Here is a 15,400-nt window from a genome sequence, read left to right as displayed (position 1 = left end):
CAAGCATCAGGCTCAGTGGAGATAGAAGACTTTAAACATGTTATAAATGTGGCTACATTTATACTTTATCATACTTTCATGTGATTATTGAGTGCCGCTCGGTCTCCAGGCTGCACCGGCTGGTTCAGGCTAATTTATTGCCCTTTTTTTTAAAACAGGCGAAGAAGGAAAAAGCTTTTTTTGTGTTTGACGAACCTCTCCTTTCTCTCAGACTGACCCTCAAATGTTGGAAATGCTGATGCAGCTCCACAGACCCACACCTGCACCCACGTCCACGTTGAACGATCACATCAGAAGGACGAGAAGGAGGCCGTCTCTGTTGCGATGGTGGAGCCGGCTCGGGTCGCCTCCGTTTGATGACCTTCCAGCTGCCGTTTCTCCTCTTCAATATTCAAGCCACGGAGAGAGCATTTGCATCACTACCATGAAATATGGATGCTGTGTGGAAGGAAGAGAGACGGGCGAACTCTCACTGCCACAAGAGAAGCGGACAGAAAGAGAAACCGATGAAGCGGTGTGTCAAAAAGTGAGTTTAAAACGGTGATATTCCCCCGTCTTTGTATCAGCCACTTCTTTTTAACTTTCTCGTCTGCCATCTGAATTCAAATCATCGCCGGGGACTTAGAGGAAAGTTTGACAGAGGAATGTGAAGCACAGCTCAACTGGGAAGAAAAAGAGGGGGAGCAGGAGAGTGTGTTCAATGTGTGTGTTCAGTGTGTGTGTGTGTGTGTGTGTGTGTGTGTTTGAGAGGAATCAGAGAAAGTGTCCTAAAAAGACAGGGGGAGATTGGTTTCACCTGCACTACAGTGTTTAGATAAACTCCAGCAGCAGGCAGCTGAGGACTCAGCAGAAATGAAACAGGATGCAGGTTCAACTCAGCACTTCAAAGACAACTTAAGAGTTGAAGAAACTCCAAATATTTGAGTCACTGTAGCAAAAACAGCCCAGTCGCCAGGAAAACACATTGGCATTGTAGGCTTCTGCGAACCACGATTACAGTTGTGTGAAAAAGTGTTTGCCCCCTTCCTGATTTCTTATTTTTTTGCATGTTTGTCACACTTAAATGTTTCAGATCATCAAACAAATTTAAATATTAGACAAAGATAACACAAGTAAACACAAAATGCAGTTTTTAAATGAAGGTTTTTATTATTAAGGGGGGAAAAAATCCAAACCTACATGGCCCTGTGTGAAAAAGTGATTGCCCCCCCCCCCCCCCCCCCCTGTTAAAACATAAATTAACTGTGGTTTATCAAAGTAATTGAGATCTATCAGTCTGGAAAAGGTTACAAAGCCATTTCTAAAGCTTTGGGACTCCAGCGAACCACAGTGAGAGCCATTATCCACAAATGGCGAAAACATGGAACAGTGGTGAACCTTCCCAGGAGTGGCCGGCCGACCAAAATTACCCCAAGAGCGCAGCGACGACTCATCCAAGAGGTCACAAAAGACCCCAGAACAACATCCAAAGAACTGCAGGCCTCACTTGCCTCAATTAAGGTCAGTGTTCATGACTCCACCATAAGAAAGAGACTGGGCAAAAATGGCCTGCATGGCAGAGTTCCAAGACGATAACCACTGCTGAGCAAAAGGAACATAAAGGCTCGTCTCAGTTTTGCCAGAAAACATCTTGAAGATCCCCAAGACTTTTGGGAAAGTACTCTGTGGACTGACGAGACAAAAGTTGAACTTTTTGGAAGGTGTATGTCCCATTACATCTGGCGTAAAAGTAACACGGCATTTCAGAAAAGGAACATCATACCAACAGTAAAATATGGTGGTGGTAGTGTGATGGTCTTGGGGCTGTTTTGCTGCTTCAGGACCTGGAAGACTTGCTGTGGTAAATGGAACCATGAATTCTGCTGTCTACCAAAAAATCCTGAAGGAGAATGTCCGGCCATCTGTTCGTGACCTCAAGCTGAAGCGCACTTGGGTTCTGCAGCAGGACAATGATCCAAAACACACCAGCAAGTCCACCTCTGAATGGCTTAAGAAAAACAAAATGAAGACTTTGGAGTGGCCTAGTCAAAGTCCCGACCTGAATCCGATTGAGATGCTGTGGCATGACCTTAAAAAGGCGGTTCATGCTCGAAAACCCTCCAATGTGGCTGAATTACAACAATTCTGCAAAGATGAGTGGGCCAAAATTCCTCTACAGCACTGTAAAAGACTCACTGCCAGTTATCGCAAACGCTTGATTGCAGTTGTTGCTGCTAAGGGTGGCCCAACCAGTTATTAGGTTTGGGGGCAATCACTTTTTCACACAGGGCCATGTAGGTTTGGATTTTTTTTCCCCCTTAATAATAAAAACCTTCATTTAAAAACTGCATTTTGTGTTTACTTGTGTTATCTTTGTCTAATATTTAAATTTGTTTGATGATCTGAAACATTTAAGTGTGACAAACATGCAAAAAAATAAGAAATCAGGAAGGGGGCAAACACTCTTTCACACAACTGTACATTGAATGTACCGTTTTTATAAACGGCGGTATTAGCTACCAAATCCATTTTTTGTACCAGGCTGCAAACGTGTTTATTTCTGCTGTAACGTTGAGGACTTTGGGGATTGACTCGCTACTGGAGCCTCAAGTGGTCATCTGAGGTACTGCAGTTTGTGACACTTCCATGTTTGGCTTCGTTTCTCAGCTCCGGAGGTTGCTGCTTGGGGTTGACGTATTACAACAAGCGACACGCAGAGCAAGCGATGTAGTTAGTATATTGAGCGGGCATTATTGAGAAGTTATGTGGTATAGTAACAAATATAAAGAGTGAGAAAGTCACACAAACACAGGACTTTGAGCCAGGAAGCTGTGCTGTTCGTGTACGAACACGTAAAACCAAAAGTCACCGTTGTTACGTTACACCGTTCCGTTCTGTTGTTAAAGTTCCGTCGTTACCGTTACTTTTTTACCCTTATGTTGTTACTGTTAACAGTTCCTTTGTTACTGTTACGTTGTCATATTACGTTAATTCACGTTATGTTACGTTATGTCATATTATGTTATTTCACGTTGTTATGTTATTTTACGTTATGTTACATTACATTATGTTGTTACGTTATGTTGTGTTATGTTGTTACATTATGTTGTTGTGTTATGTTGTTATGCTACCCTGTTATGCTACCCTGTTATGCTACCCTGTTATGATACGTTGTTATGCTACGTTGTTACATTAGGTCGTTATCTTATGTTGTTACGTTCTTTTAACACAAACCATATTTTTTCTAACCTCAACCAAGTAGTTTTGTTGCCTAAACCTGACAAATGTTTTCACAATGTTGACAGCCTCACATTGAGCATTGCTACGAGGCTGACATGAAACGTATTTTTGCTTCAGAAACATAGACCGGTTGCGAACATCTTTTTTAGAAACTTGGTTGAGTACAAGCCATAAATTTGATCAAAAAGATTCTCTCATGGGAGTTTTCCCACCAGTTAGCACATCCTGCTACATGATGCTGTTCATCAGAGTCGAGGAGAGGAGACAGAAGAGTGGTCATGTGGAAAGGAAGTGGGAGTGATATGACGGCTGTAAAGGTCACCAGGAACTGCTCCACTTGTTCATCCACCGTCACTCATCCAGTGAAGAGACTGTATACTCTTCACTGCCTTATTGTTCACTGACTGTGAACATACACGACAAAAACCTTCAACTCTCCAAATCTAAAAACAATATCACAAAGAGGATCGAGAGTTCCTCTTCCTGTAAACAACACACTTGTTGCAGGAGGGTTGTGAGTGATATGTGAACTGAAACTAAGATAGTAAGAAATCAAAACACCTCCTGAAGACCGCGTTATGATGAATGTCATGAACATTTCAAATCTCACGCAAATCAGACACATTACCTTTGAATTGATATTGTTGCTTGACAGGTTTCTCCACCTTTTTGAATACATCTCCTGCTCATTTAAATCACCTTTGTTTAAACATAAATCCCATTTCAGATTGTATGTATTTATGGGAGGAGGGATGATTCTAACATTACCTCTGCTGGTCAGTGATTTTAATCTTGTCCTGAGCATTTATGTGGGTACATTTTAACCCCCACCTTAGTAACAGTCACAACTACTCACCTCCTGTTTTTCGGCAAACTCGCTGGTCCTCCTCCGTCACCGTATCTTAACTTGTTGTTGCTGGCGGCTCTGTGAGGCTGGACTACGACACAGCAGCGCTTTGAGCTAAACGCTAATATTCACAATGACGGTGCTGACAGACTGAGATTTAATACTTACCATGTTCACCGTCTTAGTGTAGTGTGTTTGCATGCTAACATTAGCTAATAAGCTGCACCTGAGGGCTCATGGGAATGTCGTTATTTTTGTAAATATTTGGCCATAAACCAAAGGAGCAGTGTGGGATTTAGTGGCATCTAGTGGTGAGGTTGCAGATTGCAGCCAAACAAATTCCCTTTCCGCTCACTCCTCCCCTTCCTGTCGGAGAACTATGGTGGCCTTCAAGTAACTAAAAATGTGAAAGTCTCTGTAGAGCCAGTGTTTGGTTTGTCCATTCTGGGCTACTGTAGAAACATGGTGGACTCTGTGAAGAGGACCGGCTCCCTATTTAGATATGAAGGGCTCATTCTAAGCTAATGAAAACACGACAATTCCTAGTAAGTAAACATTGTTGTTGCTGTATTTTAATTAAAGAATTCTGAAACGGGATGAATCTCATCCCTTTTGTAGTTCGGCTAATTTGTCCTCACTGTACAGAGTAAACCCATAAACAGTTTCTATACTGTGTATTCTGCCCAGACGCATACCCTCATGATGTCAGAGTGACTCATGGAGAAACGTCATTGTGTGTCTGGAGCACCTGCAGCTCACCGTCCCGGTGTTCTTAAAGCCGAGAGGGAAACCACATCTGAGAACACAAGGAGGATAATAACTGTTTACGTCCAAAGCCGGACTCACGCGCACGGCTTTACAAAAGCAGCTATTGTCATAGAGAAGTAAGCCCACAACAGCATACAGAGGGAGTCCCGATACCAGTGTGTGTGTTGTACACAGGTTTAGAATACTTGTTGGCATTAACTCAGCGTGAGACATGTTGTCTCAGATTATGGGCTTCCTGTTTAAAGACCACAGAGCAGCTTTGACTGTTTACACTAATAACCTGCAGTAAATCTATCATGTCGGGACATTAAATGCTTTGTAGCTTATTAAGTTTGTCTTGTGTTATAGAAGAGGTCCTGTCAGAAGCTGCTGGAGCACTTTTGAAAGACATTTCAATAATTCATAACAAAAACAAATGTTTGTTAAAGAGGCACATTGAAGACAGTGTTTTTAATACCCTTCCATCTTTTCCTGTCTGCTCCACTTTGTAGGAAATTCCTGTTTCTCCTGAAATCTCAGAGCAGGTTTGGGCGGTTCTCCTGTTTACCTTTTCCTCTGGCCCCGCCCCTCTGCTCTGCCACTTCCTGATCACCTTTGCCTGTCAGAGGTGAGCAGGTTCCGAGCTCACACGGTCGGCAGTCTTTCCCCGCCGCTTCGGGTCTTAAAGACATTCCCTCAGGACCGGCAGTCGGATACAATTTCTCCTCTTGCAGCCAATCGTCAGACTCAGTGACCGAGGACAAAGTCCTCTCTCCAGAGTCATTAAACACTCCTCTGCCCCCCCCCCCCCCCCCCTCCTCCTCCCCCTCCTCCTCCTCCTCCTCTCTGAATGGTAACGTTACACCCTCTGCGAGGCTTTACCTGTCCAGGTGAACTGCTCAGCTGAAAGTGAACGTCGCTCATGAAGACATGTAAGTAAACTTCTAAACTAGAAGTGTGCTACTTGTCTTAAATGCTGCTTTAGTAAACAACAACATGTGTCAGTAGTTAGAAACATTGATCCAGTGTCTGTTGCTTGCATGAAATTGATTTGCATTGAATCGCTGTGTGTAGAAGACACCGGCTGCCTGTCAGGACGTACGTGTAGATTTAGATCTCAGACGGTGTTCGGTTCAGTCTGTGCTCGTCCAGTCGGCCATTCTGATACTAGAGGCACTTCAGGGAGCTTCACATCTGCCTGCAGCTGTTCTCCCAGACCGAGGTGTCAGGTCTGGCTCAGACTGGAGGACCCAGAGAGGGACCGGCACCTACATAAGGTCCTCATGTAGAGGTCCTCCAAAGGGCAGGAAGCTCATCCTGTACGTTCGTTCATAAAGGAACAGGAGGTGCTAGATTTAATAAATAAATATATATATATATCATGCCGAGGAGTAAATGAGTCATGGTGGGATTCTTGATTCTCGTCATATTATTAATCATCAATATACAGAAATGTATTCATTTGATCGATTTCCTCTGTTTGTTTGATTTGACGTGTGTCGTTATGAAATAGATTTCTGCAGAAAGTGAAAAGAAAAAAAATGGCTTCCTGGAATTTTCAGCGACATGTCTGAACGCGACATGCTATGCTGGTGTGTTAGATGACACACACACACACACTCACACACACACACACACACACACACACACACACACTTTGCGCTCCGTGTTTATTGAGCTGCTCAGAACTCAAGCCCCTCTGATCTTTGTCTTTTTAATGAGCTGATGATGAAGAGATGCTTTCCAGAGCGACCTCTCCTTCAGCTCTCCCTCAGTGGTGTGAGTGTGGATCCTGTGGTTTGTTTGTAGTCCTGACCATGTGAGACCTCGCCTGCTAGAACTGCAATGACCAGCTGTGTCAATTTTACTTTGTTGTACAGCACATGAAAATAAATCTGCAATGATTAACAACCTAGAAGAAGGCTGTAAACATGTTTCTGCAGTGTGCTCACATGCACTCGTCTTGATTCTGGCAGACTGCGCCTTTTGCTCCGAGGGCGTGTTTGTTTGATACAGACGTGTGTGTGTGTGTGTGTGTGTGTGTGTGTGTGTGTGTGTGAATAAAAAGGAGTGGTGCATATGTCCACAGCAACATGTTAGTTCAGCGTGGACGGCCGAGAGTGCCGACGCAGACACGTTGGCCTCGTCATCGTCGGGGTCGTTTTTCACGCTCTGTCGTTCGGAAGAAAAGAAAAAGAGCTGACTCGGCCTTGTGTCATTATTAACTCGTCACAGATTACAGGAGAGAGCCTCATCTACATCTGTGTGAGGAGGAAGGTGTAGACAAACAGCTGTCACTAAAGACAAAGGAAACACTTTGAACTGGATTTACAATCCAAACACTGCTTTTTATCTCACTTAGTGAGACAGAAACGAGGGCAAAGCTCCCAAACCTCACGTGTCTCGTGCTCCTTGTATTGCGTTGCAGGTGTAGCTGTCTATTCAGGGATTAGGACGGCTGCTCTGGGATTAGGACGGATGCTCTGGAGGCGCGGGAGTGTCCTCCGTGTGAAAGTCTCTGAGTTCGTGGGTGTGTCGGGCCGCGTGTAGCCGCATGTATGTGTGTGCAGGTACAAGTTGACAGCCAATGTTTTATTTTCATTCCAATTATAAAAAGGCTAATCGGATCCAGTCGGGCTGTGAGACGTCGTCCATTTTGTTTCAGGTTCCATTGTGATCTTTTTACTGTATTCTTTAGTGAGTGTTCGTCGTTATCTTTCTCTCTTTTTAACACCAACGTTTCCCGGGAGAGAGAAGAGAAGAAGCTTAAAGGAGATTATGTTATCTGTTCACATCAGGAATTCAGAGGGAGAATATCAAACCGCCTTCATTTTTCATTTTCTTTAACTTTTAGTCTTTTATTTCTGCTCCTGCTGGCAGATATTTCTCTTTCTTTTCCTCTTCTGTCTCCGGTTCTCTTCCCTGTGTAGTGATGAAAGATCAGACCTCAGACGCAGCGGCAGGTGCCGCCGTCTGTGATGAATCCGCCGCGTTGCCGCGAGCTCTCGGTGGGGAAGCTGTTAAGTCGGCTCAGCCTCGTCTCAGTCCTCGGCCTCGAAGACACGGAGCTTGGATGGCTGTCACAGCTCGCTGCGCGCCGTCCTCGCGCTGCTTCTGTGAAGAGAGAACCAGGACGGCCTGTTTGTTTTGACAACTCGGCGGGTTACTCTGCAGATTTGTTTGCTCTTGAAGTGCGCGGTCATAGTCGTCTGCATTTGCATTTTAGGACACACGTCAAAGTGTATTGAGTGTTTTTATTTAGGGGATGGGAATGTGTCCCGTTAACCCTCTGAACCTCCAAACAGTTTGGGCATTTCTTTTGCACATTTGACTCTCTGTGGTCTCGTTTTTCACTGCAGTACACAGTACAAGTCCTGCAGCTCTATAGAAACAGAGCAACCATGACTAGAAGCAAAGAGAACTTAGAGAGAGAGGAATGTCTGTCACAGTTACAGTTAAGTTTTTTTGATACATTTTTTTACAAAAATTGGAAAACGCTGGAATTTATACAAACAACATTGTTTAAAGTAAATGTTTTGAAACAACCTGGACTGAGAACCTCTCCTCTCTGTGTTCAGCAGCCTGCAGCTGATCTGTTGTCACGTGACTGTTGGTCTCAGATGAGTCAATCATGGCTTCATAGTTCAGCTGAGGAGCTCACAATCAAATGTTTTTTACAGAATCTGGTGAAAGCAAACGCTTTATTTGGGGCGAGCAAATTTAGAATTTAGTATTTTTGATGAAATATCACAATGTTCAGCTTCATGTTGGTTGCTTTTTATAACAAAGCCGTTTGTCACACCTCATGTGTTAAAGGACAGAAAGCGATAGTGACGTTTCTAACATGAAAAACATGCTTTTCATCCCAGAGGCCACAGAGCTATCACTTGGATTACATTTATATTAGTCCTGTGTGTGTTTTTTTTTTAGCGAGATCTTGTGTCTCATTAAGACCCGACAGAGGGGCCCTCGCAGAGCGCCAATGAGATGGCTGTTGCCAAGGTGACGTGAGTCTGACTGAGCCCATCTGCTCATGTCCATGTGCTCGAGGAGCCCGTTGTGGACATGACGTGTCCGCTGGCACGCTCGCAGTGTCGATGTAAACCTGCAAAAAAACAACAACAACGACGACAATAACAAAGAACCCAGTTTGGAATCCTGTCACATCCCTGAGCCGTGATGTGTGTTTGTGATGCAGCGAGCGCCGGAGACTCATCCGCGTCTATCCGCCGCCACACTCCAGTAATACTGATGTCGCTGCATCGAGAGCAGAAGTCTCTGTAGTTGGATATCTCTTCTCTGTGCCAGCAGAGGAAACACAAAACGAATACAGAAGTTTGCAGGACTGCTGCTCTCATCGTGTGAAAGAGAAGCGTGTGAATACTTTCACACCCTGTTTACTTGACATGATAAGTGCTGTCCTCCTGTCTTCACTGATGGAAGGCTCATTTGTTCTAGCAGAGCAGAGTATGAAATAAAGAAATAAACAGGTGAACTGGAACCATTTAGGGTTCTTCAGCTTGTCCTCACAGGAGAACACTTTGTGGTTCCAGGTAGAACCTGGGTTCTTTTTTTCAGGGGTGTTTTATTTTCTTTATCATAGTGAATACTTTGAGAATGAGAGGAAATAGTGTGAGAGAGAGAGGGGATGACGTCAGGCAGCAACCTCCGGTTCTGAAAAGCTTCATGTGTTAAAGCTGCATTCTCTCTAGTGTCCACCAGGGGGCGACTCCTCTGGTTGTATAGAAGTCTATGAGAACATGACTCTACTTCTCTCTTGATTTATTACCTCAGTAAACATTGTAAACATGAGTTTATGGTCTCAATCTCTAGTTTCAAGTCTTCTTCAATACAGCATGATGTTCATTTAGTACATTATGGTCCATTTAGAGTCAAACAGACCATAAAGCAGGGGATGCTTTAGGGCGGGGCTTACTGTGATTGACAGGTCTCTACCAGAGACGTATACGGCGTCTCTACGTCACTCCTCCTCAGTCCAGATATGGTCACTTCCTGTTCACTGGTTGCAAACAAAGAAGATGGTGACGGCCAAAATGCCAAACTCGAAGCTTCAAAACATCCGTCCACAAACATCATGAAGTGGACGTAGTCGTCATGACACCTCTTTCACTTCTTATATACAGTCTGAGGACACGTAGCAAAAGAAAGTCTCTACATCTCACTGAAGTGTTACTTGTTGGGTGATTGTGTCTTATATTAAGTGTATTTTGACAAGTAATAAGACAAATACTATTTGGTAAGATTATGCAGTATTTTCTCACTGTTGTATTAATACTTTTACTGAATAAAGGATGTAGTGCTTCCTCCTCCACTGCCTCTCTTACACTCTGGTCCTCTTCTTCTCTCACACAGATCTCCACAGATCTCTGCTGCTCATGACTTCCTCCCTGGATCCAGCAAACCTTCCTGAGTCCAGATGAGCATCCAGGAGGAGAGCGCACAGCCCGAAGGCGCCGCGGCGATGGCCGGAGCGGCGTCCCTTTCCCCCTCAGACTACGGACTCGTGTCTCCGCCTCTGGACCTGTGCGCCGCGTGCGGCCACTGCCACCAGCTGGAGGAGAACCACGAGTACCTCTACAAGGACGAGGTGGACGACGACCTCGTGTGCCACATCTGCCTGCAGGCGCTCATCCGGCCCCTGGACACGCCCTGCGGACACACCTACTGCCAGGAGTGCCTCACCAGCTTCCTGCTGGAGAGCGACTTCTGCCCCGTGTGCCGCGCGCCGCTCATGCTGCAGAGCTGCAGGAAGCCCAGCCTGCTGGTGCACAAGCTGCTGGACAAGCTGACCGTGGCCTGCCCCTTCACCGACCACTGCGCCGTGACGCTGGCACGAGGTGATCTGGAGGACCACATCAAGAGCAGGTAGGACGGGAGAAGCAGATACACTCAGAACACACAGGCCTTTACCTAAAGGTACCGTTAGGTCGTTAGTACTCTTATCGATACTGATTATCAGTTTGGTTCCTTATCGATACACTTTTTGATGATAAGAAAATAATCTACATTTCTTTATTATTCTTGTTTGTAAACAAAAAGTCTTTCTTGAGCAGCAAATACAAGAAGTTCAGAAATCTTTAAAACACATTCTCATCTAATCAATGATCTCGGTGATTATCTCTCATTGATCCTGTTCTTCTGATCAAACTCCGTATGACATCACTAACGTATGACATCACTACTGTTACCTGGCGGCTGCTCCACAGACAGACTGATGTTCTGCTTGTTGGTCACATGTTGTGATGAACTTACTTGTGAGGGTTTTATTGTGTTTGAGACGACCAGAGTTCTACAATGTGTCCTTCTCTCTGATCATGATGAGAGTCTCACGCTGTACTGAGAGGAGACAGAGACAGAGAGACAGAGAGGCAGAGAGACACAGAGACACAGAGACACAGAGACAGAGACACAGAGACACAGAGACAGAGAGGCAGAGAGACAGAGAGACACAGAGACACAGAGACACAGAGACACAGAGACAGAGAGACAGAGAGACACAGAGACACAGAGACACAGCGACACAGAGACACAGAGACACAGAGACAGAGACACAGAGACACAGAGACACAGAGACACAGAGACAGAGACAGAGAGACACAGAGACAGAGAGACACAGAGACAGAGACACAGAGACAGAGACAGAGAGACACAGAGACAGAGAGACACAGAGACACAGAGACAGAGAGACAGAGAGAGGATATTTGGAATTACTTGGGAATTAAGAAAGTACAGATAGCAGAACCGATAACTCTGGACCGCATCAATACTCCGTGTTTTTAGTGATGTAGAACCGAGTTTCGGGGGGGCATCGCTTCCTATAACTGTATTTTCCATTAAAGAAAGTCAGATATAATCAGTGCATACTTTATATTATTTAATTAGCATTTCTCTCGTATTTACACTGGCTATCTGATAAAAACAACAGCGCAGTAAACAGGCTCTAGGTTTCCCACGCTCCTCCCGAAGGAGAGAGTTCTTCCTCTAACCGGGCTTTCATCTAAAGTAGGCCCGGCTCCTCTGTTTATAAATCATTAAAAGACAGAGCTTTGGTTTCTCTCCGTCTGGATCCGTTTTCATTAATGCTCATTAACACTCCATCAACCCAAAGGCCTCTGGGATAATTAATCTCAGCACACACACACACAGTGTTTCCGATTCATTTAGAAAACTCTAAAAAAATAAAGGTGTACTCTTTTTTTTTTTTTCTGCCCCTTCTCTCCATCTTATTATCCCGCCACCCACATGCACCCATTTCCTCTGTTTCTCCTTCCTTTCTCTTCTATCTCATTCCTTCCCTCTATCTTTTTCCTCCACACGGCTCCATTGTCTTTTTCCTTCGTGTAGTGCGAGTGTCAGGAGGAGGTGTGGAGACGTGAGGCCGACTCCCAGAAGGACCCGGCTGCTCTCCCGTAGTTAGAAGGTGTTACCTGTGGAGGTGAGAGGCCGCGTCCGGAGGGACGAGTCTGCACATTGTGTGGGAGGAAGTGGAAAAGAGATTGAAACGCACCGTTTCAACATTTCTCTTCTCTTCTGTATTCCATTGATCATGCTGGTTATTATTGTTGTTCTAGTAGTTGTTGAGTTTAAACCATAGAAGTGGACGTAGTTGTCGTGACGTCACTCATTGGTTTGTGGACTGATGTTAAGAAGCCTCGAGTTGGGCGCGAGTTCGCCGTCGCCATCTTGTCTTTTTTGCATCCGATGAACAGGAAGTGACCATATGTGGACTGAGGAGGAGTGACGTAGAGACGCTGTATACGTCTCTATTAGAGACCTGTCAATCACTGTGTAGCCCCGCCCTAAAGCATCCCCTGCTTTATGGTCTGTTTGACTCTAAATGGACCATAATGTACTAAATGAACATCATGCTGTATTGAAGAAGACTTGAAACTAGAGATTGAGACCATAATACAGGACTTTCACTCAGGAGACCGATGTCTGTGTCCTGTGTGAAACCAAGTCATCGTTGACATATTTGACCTACTTCTTGCTCGGTAACTTACGTACTTTGCTAACGTCGGTTATGTAACAAACGTTTATTTTAACCCAAACCACAACCTTTTCCAAAGCCCACGTTTTCTTGCCTAAACCTAACCAAGTAGTTTTGTGGCGTAATTAAACTTAATAACGAAGTAGTTGTCAGCGCTGTACATGCTGTTAGCACCGTTAGCTGCTAGCCGCAGCTGGTGGGATTTTCCAGTGTGAAATATATCCAATTTGCTGACATAGTGCTAGCTCTAGCTAACGATACACTCCACGCTAGCACTGAGCATGTGCGACTCTCAACAGAGATGAGAAAGAAGCGAGATGACTCGTTGGTAACGTGATATCGTTTTGGTGCACAGACTCGCCGATACCCGACCCAGTATTTTAGGCTGTATCCGAGGCATTTCTGATACTGGTATCGAAACAGTTCCGTCTGATTCTGAAAATGTGACTCTTTGTACGCAACAGTATGACAAAGCTGAGTTAGCTGGTTCAAAGAGGTATTTCCAGTTTCAATATGACGAGAATAAAATCAGTTCTGTGTTTGGACGTACAGCTCTGGCGGAGCTCTGTTCCCTGATTACATCTCTCAGCGGGTGTTATGTGATGGCAGCGCTCGCTGTCTCTGGCCTGTACCCCAGAATCTGGCAGAGGGTCAGGAGTTGTAATGACTGAGACAGCCACGCCATCTGGCCAGAGCTGATTTCATACTCATAATCATCCCTGACCTTTATTGGCCTTTGGTTGGGAGGAGTTGTCATTCTGGTCACAACCAGCGCAATCAAGAACAACATCTCCTCACACGTGATCGCCGGTGTTTCCGGCCGGCTCTGCTACTTGGTCGTGTCAGGACTCGCTCAGACAAACCTGCAGCTACATGTGCTGCTTTAAGGAGGGTTTTATTTCCTGCTCTGAATGCCTCTCGCTCTCATATTTTTTGTATTAGAGCTGCATGTGTATGTTTTACTGATGCTCTGCCTTGAGCATGATGGTATTTCTTTTTTTCTTCCTGCTTGTTTTGTGCCTGAAACTACTTGTTTTCAAGAGCGCTCCGTTCTCTTTCACAGCTTGTGTGAATATCGGGGGGAAATAAATGAGTTCCTGGCAGTTACCATAGCTGCATTCTGTACGCTTAAATGTGGCAGTCACGTGTGTGTGTGTGTGTGTGTGTGTGTGTGTGTGTGTGTGTGTGTGTGTGTGTGTGACCTTGCTGCACAATTACCTCACTGTGGGACTAATAAAGGAAATTCTTATTATTTAATCTTTCGGCTGTCATTGTCTCTCCCTCCTGTCTTGTAAATAGCTTTCGCAATAGTCGTCTATTGGCTATATAGTCATTTAAATATGTGTGACATCACACGTTTATGCCTATTTGTATGCCGTGGTTATGACTCGTGTACGCTCATTCTGAAGCCTCTGGTACGACAGTTTCCACGCTGTTCTTATTTGCTGTGAAAATGGACCGACGTGTTTGCAAAGTATCCATCAAAGCATCAACAGACACCTTTTCTTTAGGAGCTGTTCCATGAATGTACACACAGATTGGTTTCTACCCCATCAGTAGCAAGTATTGGCTGCTGCTATCAAGAGGAATAATGGGGTGGAGAGTGTGTGTGTGTGTGAGTGTGTGTGTGTGTGAGTGTGTGAGACGACGGTGTTTTTCGTGAGTCAATGTGCGAGTGTATGAAACGGCTCCTGTGGGGGTTTAGAACTGGTTTCTGTTCACAAACTGCATCCTGTCACAATCCAATTACATTTCCATTTCCTGCGTGCCCTGTGGTCTTGTCGCTGTGTGCGCGCCGTTCAAGTACCGCGGGATAACTCAGTATGCACACACGCATGCATTAATGCACACACACACACACACACACACAGTAGATTCAGCCAAATATTCAGTCAGACAGGGTATTTACAGCAGCTAAGTGTCTTTCTGGAGGGGAGCAGACAGCTGAGCGCTGTGAAAATCGGATAACGGTGGAAAAAAAGATATAGAGGGAAAACAAGGAAAGGGAAAGAGGGGGGGGGAGAAGCAGGATTAAAATATGAGCTTTATAAATAAAATCGACATGACTCTACTTAAAATAAAAACATCTACATAAACATCACTGGGAAGGGATGAAAATGAGATTATCTGCAGTATTTCACGTTTAAAGTTGCGCCATCTCTTTGAGTTTACGACAAAAAAAAGACAGGAAGGGCTGAATACAGTTTACAACCTCAGACAGCCTTTAATGCATCGAGCTTTCTGTATTCAGCACCTTCAGGTGAACGCCGGTCACAGTCCGGCAACGTACACCTCTTCTTCTCCTCCCTCTCTCCTCCCTCTCCTCCCTCTCCACCCTCTCCATCCTCTCTCCATCCTCTCCTCCCTCTCCACCCTCTCTCCTCCCTCTCCTCCCTCTCCACCCTCTCCATCCTCTCCTCCCTCTCCACCCTCTCTTCTCCCTCTCCTCCCTCTCTCCTCCCTCTCCACCCTCTCCATCCTCTCCTCCCTCTCCACCCTCTCTCCTCCCTCTCCTCCCTCTCTCCATCCTCTCCTCCCTCTCCATCCTCTCCTCCCTCTCCACCCTCTCTCCTCCC

This window comes from Anarhichas minor, unplaced genomic scaffold (assembly GCF_050575085.1).
Source record: "Anarhichas minor isolate MPS153535 unplaced genomic scaffold, ASM5057508v1 ptg000010l, whole genome shotgun sequence".
NCBI lineage: Eukaryota > Metazoa > Chordata > Actinopteri > Perciformes > Anarhichadidae > Anarhichas > Anarhichas minor.
The sequence above is the reverse complement of the archived record's forward strand: the minus strand, read 5'-3'. Positions refer to the sequence as shown.